Source organism: Staurois parvus, unplaced genomic scaffold (assembly GCF_062004578.1).
Source record: "Staurois parvus isolate SC_StPar_1 unplaced genomic scaffold, SC_StPar_1.0 ptg000066l, whole genome shotgun sequence".
NCBI lineage: Eukaryota > Metazoa > Chordata > Amphibia > Anura > Ranidae > Staurois > Staurois parvus.
The window spans coordinates 254,828-265,547 of NW_028317862.1; the positions used below are offsets into that span (position 1 = coordinate 254,828).

The 10,720-nt window shown below is 43.9% G+C and overlaps 1 pseudogene; it reads left to right on the forward strand.

Annotated features, from left to right (window-relative positions):
* Nucleotides 1–2,723: 2,723 nt before the first annotated feature.
* Nucleotides 2,724–7,360, forward strand: LOC149469583 (eEF1A lysine and N-terminal methyltransferase-like; annotated as a pseudogene).
* Nucleotides 7,361–10,720: the final 3,360 nt, after the last annotated feature.

Here is a 10,720-nt window from a genome sequence, read left to right on the forward strand (position 1 = left end):
TTCCGGTCCCCAGTCTCCTCCCACGGCCTTTCCTTTGGCTCCTCCCACTTCCGGCCCCCAGTCTCCTCTAAAATAGAGTCTGGCTGCAGAATGGAGCTCCATTTTTAATAGGAAACACATGACTTCCACTCCCCTTTTTTTTGCTAGTGAACTTTAATGCAACAAACAAGCAGAGGCTGTAGAGTGGAGCTCCAGTCGACAGGAAACATGTGACCTCCACTCCAAATGTTTTAACGTTCATTAACAAAAACAAATGGTGGAATGGAGGTCACATGTTTTCTGTCGAAAGTGGAGCTCCAGTCTTCAGCCAGCTTTTCCAATGAAAAACCTTTTGTGGAAGAATGTGGCCAATGAGGAGCTGGACAGCTGTGACCCGGAAGTGTTGGCTGTGTGCTCCATGCGGTGACTGAGGCAGTGATGGTGGGAAGATGAATCTGTTACCGAAGAGCAGTAAGGAGTTCTCCTCCAGCGAGTACTGGCAGCAGTTCTTCCAGCGCAGGGGGGAGCGGGCCTTCGAGTGGTATGGCGGAAACTTGGAGCTGTGTGGTGTGCTGCACAAATACATTCAACCGAAACACAAGGTGTGTACATGGACTGCTGGCTGCCTTCCCTTCTCTCACTCCCTCCTGTGAGCTCTGCATTAGGGCTCCAGCACAGAACCCTGTGTTCAGTTTCCTATGGATCTGAATGCAGTAACACTCCAAGGCCTGGCCTCCCTCACATAGTGTTCAAGGCTCCATTCACCCTTGTGCGACTTGGGGAAAAAATAAACTTGACAAAAGTCACATGACAAGTTGCAACCCATGTATTTCAATGGAAGCTGTTCAAATGCATGCAACCAAAGTTGCAGCGACTTTAAAAAGGTTCCTGTGCTACTCATGTGACTTTCATGCGACTGGAGTGATATAGACTGCAATGTAAACTCTCAAAAGTTGCATGAAAGTCGCATCTTAACCATTTGATTTACCTCTTTTCCTGACCGGGCCATTTTTTTGCGATACAGAGCTGTTACTTTAACTGACAATTGCGCGGTTATGCAATGCTGTACCCAAATTAAATTTGCGTCTTTTTTTCTCCACAAACAGAGCTTTCTTTTGATGGTATTTGATTGCCTGTGCGGTTTTTATTTTTTGCGTTTATAAACAAAAAAAGATTGACAATTTTGAAAAAAAAAAAACTACACTTTTGACTTTTTGCTATTAAACATGTCCAGTAAATCAAATTTCTACATCAATTTAGGCCAAAAGGTATTCTGCTCCGCCCCCAGTGTCAGAATGCCCACCGCAGTCCCGCTATAAGTCGCTGATCGCCGTCATTACTAGTACAAATGAAAATTCCAGTATATATACCGCCATTTGTAGATGCTATAAACCAGTTAATTTACATGTATTTGTACCAGAATACATTTTGGCCTAAATATATGATGAAATTTTTTTTTTTTTTTTTAATTTTTTAGAGCAAAAAGTGAAAAATATTTTTTTTTATTTTCAAAATTGTCTGCATTTTTTTGCTTATAGTGCACAAAAAAAAAACAAAAAAAAACGTACAGGCGATCAAATACCACTGAAAGAAAACCCTATTTGTGGAGGGAAAAAGGACATAAATTTCAATTGGGTGCAGTGTTGCATGACCGCGCAATTGTCAGTTAAAGTAACACAGAGCCAAAAATGTCCTGGTCAGAAAGGGGGGGGGGGGGGGAATCCTTAGGTGAGTAAGTGGTGTGTGAGCCTGAGTGTGATGGAGCCATGTCCCAGACCTGCACTACTACAGGAATAAAGAGGCTGCAAGGTCATCCTGCAATCATCTGCTTCTTCCCATGTTTATCTATTGCTGCTTCTACAGATCAGGGGGCTGGCTGTGCACACAGGAGATCGATCCTATGAAAGACCTGTACATACACATGACATTCTGTCCCATCACCCGATGATTGCAGACCACAGCTCCGCCTACAACCAATTACCTCACCGATCATTCATATATATACTAATATAAAAGATACACTGTACTCGCCCCCTGCTCCGCAATCTCCTCCTTCATTCGCTCAGAGATGAAATGATCACCGCCCACATGTTGCTGGCTCCACCTGCTTGCACAGGCTTCGCAATCCATTGGTCCGTTGGTCTGCCACTCAGCAACGCCGAATCGATGTTGATCCCAGGAGAGCCAGCTGCAGACTGAGCAGTGGTGTTGGGGTTGCTAAGCAACACTCGTGTCTCCTCCCACTTCCTGCCCTCCCTCAGACTCCTCCCACTTCCGATCCCCAGTCTCCTCCCACGGCCTTTCCTTTGGCTCCTCCCACTTCCGGCCCCCAGTCTCCTCTACAATAGAGTCTGGCTGCAGAATGGAGCTCCATTTTTAATAGGAAACACATGACTTCCACTCCCCTTTTTTTTGCTAGTGAACTTTAATGCAACAAACAAGCAGAGGCTGTAGAGTGGAGCTCCAGTCGACAGGAAACATGTGACCTCCACTCCAAATGTTTTAACGTTCATTAACAAAAACAAATGGTGGAATGGAGGTCACATGTTTTCTGTCGAAAGTGGAGCTCCAGTCTTCAGCCAGCTTTTCCAATGAAAAACCTTTTGTGGAAGAATGTGGCCAATGAGGAGCTGGACAGCTGTGACCCGGAAGTGTTGGCTGTGTGCTCCATGCGGTGACTGAGGCAGTGATGGTGGGAAGATGAATCTGTTACCGAAGAGCAGTAAGGAGTTCTCCTCCAGCGAGTACTGGCAGCAGTTCTTCCAGCGCAGGGGGGAGCGGGCCTTCGAGTGGTATGGCGGATACTTGGAGCTGTGTGGTGTGCTGCACAAATACATTCAACCGAAACACAAGGTGTGTACATGGACTGCTGGCTGCCTTCCCTTCTCTCACTCCCTCCTGTGAGCTCTGCATTAGGGCTCCAGCACAGAACCCTGTGTTCAGTTTCCTATGGATCTGAATGCAGTAACACTCCAAGGCCTGGCCTCCTTCACATAGTGTTCAAGGCTCCATTCACCCTTGTGCGACTTGGGGAAAAAATAAACTTGACAAAAGTCACATGACAAGTTGCAACCCATGTATTTCAATGGAAGCTGTTCAAATCCATGCAACCAAAGTTGCAGCGACTTTAAAAAGGTTCCTGTGCTACTCATGTGACTTTCATGTGACTGGAGTGATATAGACTGCAATGTAAACTCTCAAAAGTTACATGAAAGTCGCATCTTAACCATTTGATTTACCCCCCTTCCTGACCGGGCCATTTTTTTGCGATACAGAGCTGTTACTTTAACTGACAATTGCGCGGTCGTGCAATGCTGTACCCAAATTAAATTTGCGTCTTTTTTTCTCCACAAACAGAGCTTTCTTTTGATGGTATTTGATTGCCTGTGCGGTTTTTATTTTTTGCGTTTATAAACAAAAAAAGATTGACAATTTTGAAAAAAAAAAACTACACTTTTGACTTTTTGCTATTAAACATGTCCAGTAAATAATCAAATCTCTACATCAATTTAGGCCAAAAGGTATTCTGCTCCATGTCTTTGCTAAAAAAAAAAATCCCAATACATAAACGAATTGACTTGCGTGAAAGTTATAGCATTTACAAATGGCAGTAGATATGCTTTTTTCTTTTTTTTTAACTAGTAATGGCGATCAGCAACTTATAGCAGGAATGCGGCGGGCATTCAGACACTGGGGGAGAACTGACTTTGTGTCACTGACATCCCCAGTGACACCAATACAGTGATCAGTGCTAATAAAAAAGCACTGATGCTGTACTAATGGCACTGGGCAGGATAGGGTTAACATGTGGGGCGATCAAAGGGTTAACTGTGTGCTGCTTTACTGTGTGTGTGTGCTTTACACTGTAAGCACACTGCTTTGTATGGCTCTGCTATGCAAAGCCATACAAAGCAGTGTGCAGGAGCTGACAGGGAAGAGATCTGTGAACGCCAGGTGCTCACAGGGAATCACGGGCTGGGACCCAGTGATTGACAGCTGAGCCCGTGAATGGCAGAGTGGGTAGGGCGCGCACGCCCCCTACCCAGAACTGCAAAATCATGTATATATATGAGATTTTTCGCACCTGTGCCTCCCTGTAGCAGTATTTCTGCTATACGGTGGTGCGGAAGAGGTTAATGTTATCAATGCAACAGTAAAGCCAAAGTCGCACCCATCCAAAGTTACATCAAAGTCACAATGGAAATCGCACGACTTTGGAGTTACATAAGTGTGAATGAAATCTGTGCCTTTTGCAGGGCTGTGTTTACCAGCACAGTGATGGACAGGTGTTCCGGGCATCCCGTTGTCGGCTGTCCCATAGCAGTTAATTGGGATGCAGCGGTTGCACGGACACAGCTGCTGCTGCCATTATGACATCTATGTGGATGCTTCTATCCAAACACAACCTAGGGTTCATTTGGGACTCTGCGCCCCCACCAACAGGAATGTCACATTGGGAGCAGCAGCTGTGCCCGTGCATTTATTGCATCCCAGTTAACAGCTATGGGACAGCCGACAGAGAGATGCCCTAAACGCCTGTCCATCCCTGTGCCGGTAACCATGGGCCTGCACGGATTAAAATGCCCAGTGTGAATGAGGCCGATGGACCCATACGCACTGGGTCCATCAGCTGCAGCCACCGGGATTGTGTGTAAAACTGACAAGCGAACTCCTGTCTATTAGGTGGAAGCATTTTGGGCGGCTGCACTACTGCTTAATTGCTTTCATATACCCCTGGTATCGGTGCCGCTGTCATGTATTCCGGACTCTGGACTGGCATAGCGGGTGCCTCCGGGCTAATGGGGAGAGAGGCCCTGCTCCCTGTCCCTGGTTGAGTCATTCACTAGGCAGCTGTACAAGTGCGGAATGATCTCAGCCTTCAGTGATTCTAAGGCTGGGTTCACACTGATGCAGTGCGGAATTCGCAGCGAATTTTGCACTGCATCAGAATCGCACCCCGTTCTTGTGAACCGCTGCAGGTGTGTATGTTAAGTTAATAACACCCCGAAATCGGTCCGCAAAACGCGGTGCGATGTGCAGAATCGGATCACATAGGTGTGAATACCCATGCGATCCGATTCTAGTGCGGAACAAAAAAAAATTGCGGACCATTTGCACTTCGGACCAGGTTTTTCTGCAGGATCTTTCTGCCAGCACCATCTGGTGTACATTTCATTTTGTTAGGCATATGTGCATATACCCTTAAGAAACTTCACTCTTTCAGTCAACATTGACTATGTTTAATCCTTATGCTGCTAGCAATAGATAGGAAAGTATATTGCATTTACCTGTTTTAAACTTTTTTTTTTTTTTATACATTTCTTCAGTTACACCCTAGATTCTGTGCCTAGGCAAATGATGTCCTACATCCCAGGAATCTTTAGGGGGGAGGAGGGGCTTTCTTGGCTAAGCAAACACCCTGTTTGCATGCCTGAGCTAAGAGCAGATGGATTACAGGAAGTAAATGCTACAGGAATCATCTGCCCTTACTCAAGATGGCCACAGCTAAAAATGCTTGGGCTGTTTTTCAAAGTGATTTCTCAGCAAAATAAAAAATTAGACATGGATGGATGGGGGAGTTTGCTTTGAATATTAAAAATGAATTAAATAGTGTTTTTGATTTGTGTTGCTCAGATGCAGTGTAGTTAATTTTTAAGGACTTATGCACATGGATGCACCTGGGAGCCACATTTGTTCGCTTTCAGTCACAACCTGTACAAGTCAATGACAGGCTCTAATTTTTACGTTCTAAAACCAATAAAAAAAACTTATCTCCCTAATCACTATCTTCTCTAGAATGTACACTGAGCTGCACATGCACATTCTCCGTACCCCTAAGTGACATCTGAAGTCCTGCATCCAGAAGAATCAGAGAAGATGATTCCAGTGTCAGGAGGTTAGTATTTGTGGACTTCAGTTCTGCTTTAACCCTCCTCTACTTTATCCAAAGTTTTATCTTTAAATATACTTTCACTAGAGCGCTTTACCGAGCTTTAATAAGTGTTGTAAGAATTAATTATGGGAAAAAGGAAAGATCCTTTCACCACCTACTCTACACTGCATTCATTCAATGATAGAAGGTGGTGACAGGTCCAGGTTTTACATAACTGGTTTGTACATCTTGTTTCTTGCAGGTGCTAGTGGTGGGCTGTGGCAAAGTGAAAGGCTATATGATGCTGGATGCCAGAATCTGACCAATATTGTTTTGAGTGAAGTGGTCATTCGCCAAATGAACGAGCAAAATGCCAAACGAAGACCTCTGATGACATATCAGTTGATGGATGCCACACAGACTACATTTTCTGATTCTCACTTTCAGGCTGTGTTGGATAAGGGGACATTGGATGCCATACTCCCTGATACAGAAGAAAGAACTCTGGAAACTGCTACAAAGTTGCTGGTTGAAATTGGTTGTGTCTTGCAATATGGCGGACGATATGTTTGTGTATCTTTGGCTCAAGGCCACGTCTTGGACAAACTAGTAAATCAGTTCTACCAAGGTGGATGGATGGTTCGAGTTCATCAAGTATCAGAAGCAGCAGCAATGAGTCTGGCAGTCAGTTTCCTTTACTAGTATTTTTATTTGTGATGCGACTGATGCCAGGGTTTCCACAAGTCTTGGAAATTATGGCTAAGGAGGGCGCCAAGCCGCTGCGTTGTTCAAGCCCTGATGAACTAATGGCAGCAGTGAAAGAACAACAGCAATATGCACTAATCCGTAACCGCCTGAACCAAAATCAGAGTTCTCAGGAAGTGTCATTAGACTTGTGTGATGGAGATTCTGGAAGAATTTGTTACACCTTTTATGTGGTAGATAGTCTTACTGTAGGACTATCTCATGCCAATTACTTTGCAATATTTATAAGTAAGCTGGGCTTTCTTTTTTTTTTTCTTCTTCTTATGTCCTAATATTCTTTCTGTAATATTCTGCACTTAATGTAATATGAATAAGTCAAAGTCCGAACACCACTTTAAAGGGGACTATAATTAGCTACTCTTCTAAAGGATTTCCCATTTTAAATTTAAAGGAATTCACATACAATACAAATTCAGATGTTATATGTATGTATATATGTATGTGTCTCTATCTATATATATTCCCTTCTAGATTGTAAGCTCGAAAGAGCAGGGCCCTCGATCCCCTCATGTTTTGCATTGTATTGGTATTGTTCTGTCACATGTTCTGTCCCCCTTTGTAATGTACAGCGCTGAGTGAACTATTGGTGCTTTATAAATACTGTATAATAATAATATCTTCTTTTTTTTTTCCCTTTAATTTTCTATTTTTTCCATTTTTCTTCTTTTCTCTTCTGTCAGCATCTTACTAACACTCAAATCCTGGTAGCAGTGGTGCTTAATTAAAGTAGAACTCTAGGTTTAATTTAATTTTAAATATTTTTTGGGGCCAAGCTGGTCCAAACAAACCATTTCCATTACTAAAACATACACCTGCTGTATAAACTGTATGTTACTTCAGCTGCGTGCAGCATACAGTGTTGTGTTCCAGGCAGTCAGCTAGAGACTTTCTGTCCCATTTCCAGGACAAAAACAAGTTAGCCTGAGCTTTGCTCAACCAGTCATAGAAGGCCTTGTATTAATTCTAAAAATGCAAAGCTTCATGTGAATGGCTGAGCAATGCTCATCCTAGCTGGATATTGTTCCAGGAATAGAGCAGGAAGTCCATTACTGCTGCTAGAACACAGCGCTCTCATTGCCATCTTTAACGCAAGGCAAACTGGCAGCTGCCCCGGGCCCAATCGTTGTGGGGCCCAAAAGCAGCTGCCCCTTGAGCCCTTTGTCTTGAAGGATCCCGGTGGCAGCAGGAGCAGGGGGAAGGCGAGCATCGAGGGCAGCTAGGATTGAGAGCCTATGAGCGGGAAGACTTCCCCTGACACTGAGCAGCAGCGGGTGCAGCATCCCCAACGGCGGTGCCTCCCAGAGCATGGAAACCTCTCGGCTCACAGCTCCGACAACTAGGGGACAAGCTGACCAGGGGCCCAGAGGACAAGGATGGGCTGGAGTGCAGATAGCCAGAGGCCACAGAGCAGGGGAACGAGCAGATCACCCAGAATCAGAATGGCCGCAGCCTGCTGCTGTCAGGTACAGAGCATCACACATACCTACTGGCAGACGGACTGGGACAGGGAGGCACGGGAGGAACTGAAGACAGGGCTAGGGTCTCTCTCTCTCACACCTCTCACCCCACCCCCTTTCTCCCCCTCACCTCTCTCTCATACCCCTCTACCCCCATTCTCCCCCCTTCCCAACTCCCCTTTCTCCCACCACCTCTCTCCTCCCCCCCCCCCCCCTTATTGAATTTTGCTCTCCACCTGCCCTGGGCCATACAATAAGTAGCAGCTAGACTCAAAATAAGTTTACTACACCAGATCAGGCAGTGATTGTGATTGGTTGCCAGAGGTTACAGCATATCCTTACTGATTAGTTGCTAGAGGATACAGCACATAATTTCTGCTTGCTGATTGGTTGCTAGAGGTTACTGCACATCATTACCGCTCACCCATTGGTTGCTGGGGGGGTAGCTTGTGATCAGTGGCAATGGTGGTGGTGGGTGCAAACGGGATGAGTGACAACTTCAGACTCCACTTAGAGCAGAACTAAAGTCTATATTTAAAATGCAAGCAGTAGACCTTTTACCGCAGATGATACACACAATGGGGGTTAATTAATAAAGCTGCAAAATCTGGTGCAACTCTGCATAGAAACCAATCAGCTTCCAGGTTTTATTGCCAAAGTTTCATTGAACAAGCTGTTATAAGATGCTTGGCTGCCATGCACAGCTGTACCAGATTCTGAGGGCTCTAGTTTTAGTAAATCTACCCCACTGTCTCTGCTGCAACAAAATAAAAATGTAGACCAAGGATTTCCTGGTCACCATTATGCATTAAAGGTTTAATTTCACTTAAAATAGTTTGTTGGGCCAAGCTGGCCCAAACGCACTATTTCCATTACCGATGCATGCGCCTGCTGGCAGTGCTGTATTAACTGTATGCAGCATTAACTGCATACAGTATACAGCACTCAGGGCCATCTTTAACCGTTAGCCGCCCGGCCAATGGCCGTTTGGCGGCTTGAAAAGCGCTGCAGCTTTCCGGGTGCACGCCATTTGGCGTGCTCCCGCACATGCGCGGTTTGCGCGGTTGCAGAGCGACGCAGCAGTGCAATCTGTCACCGCCCGTGCACCTCGGACACGGCCGATGACAGATCCGAGTACCGGCTCCCGTTGCTGGTACCATGTGACCTGCTGTGACCAATCACAGCAGGTCACATGACAGTTGTATACAATGGATGGCTTCATTCATGATGCCATCCATTGTATACTAGTGCCCAGCTGTGAATGGTCACAGCTAATCACATGCACATGTCATGTGATTAGCTGTGACCAAATCACAGCTAAGCACAAAAAAAAAAAAAAAGCTGAATGAATCGATTTCATTCAGGTAAATTCTTTGCTATAAGCAAATTGTGTAAAAAAAAAAAAAAATACTGATCACTTCCCCAAAGTAGTACAGTGTTACTATGGTAACATTGTACTATTTTGGTCATAGTAAAATATGAAAAAAAATCTTAAAAAAAATAAAAAAAAATGTAATAAAAAAGTAAATATAATAAAAAAAAATTAAAAAAATATATATATTTTTTTTTTCATACTGTCACCAGTCAGTGTCGCTGTTCACCGCCATGCCAGTTATATGATGACGCTGTACTGCACTGGTGACAGTATGTAAAAAAAAAAATAGTGAAAATAATTTTTTTAATTTTTTCATTTTCCGAAAAATTATGACAAAAAAATACAACTTCAAAAAACTCGCCATGCCTCTTATGAAGTACGTCGGACTGTCTACTCTGCAAAAAGGGGTCATTTGGGGGATATCTGTACTGTTCTGACATTCTTGGACCTCAAGATATTAGATTGGCTGTCAGTACTTCAGGATTGATCAATTTTCAGATCTATACCATAGTTTGTAAACTCTATAACTTTCCTACAAACTAAAAAATACATCCTAATTTGGGTTATTTTCACCAAAGACATGTAGCAGAATACATCTCGGCCTAAATTTATGAAGAACAATTATTTATTTGTAAACTTTTATAACAGAAACAAACAAAAATGTGTTTTTTTTTCAAAATTTTTGGTCTTTTTTTGTTAATTTAGCAAAAAATAAAAACCCCAGCGGTGATTAAATACCACCAAAAGAAAGCTCTAGTTGTGTGAAGAAAATGATAAAATTTTAGTTTGGGTACAATGTTGTATGACCGCGCAATTGTCATTCAAAGTGTGAGAGCGCTGAAACCTGAAAACTGGCCTGGGCAGGAAGGTGTAAAATTGCACGGTATTGAAATGGTTAATAATGATTCCCGGAACAACTGGTCAAGAAAATATATCCCTCTCTACCTCCACTAATGAAAGCCCTTCAGTTTCACTAATTCTGGATACCCAGGATTACCCCAAATGGGGGAAATGTCTAGAAACCCACTGATGCTTAGAGTAGTCTTAAAGCATCCCATACTGGAGAGCCAACTCCAAGTGGGAGAGTGCCGGAAGAACTGGGTTGGTTAATACAATCAGCCTAGCCACTGAGTGATTTAAGAGCCCTTATCCAGTTAGTTGCTGAAGCTGTGCCACTAGGTAATACATTCTAGGATGTGGGACGGGTAGCCATATTGTAAGGCCGACAGACTGATTCTGGCCTGTTGTTTCTTCCATATTAGATCTAAAAAT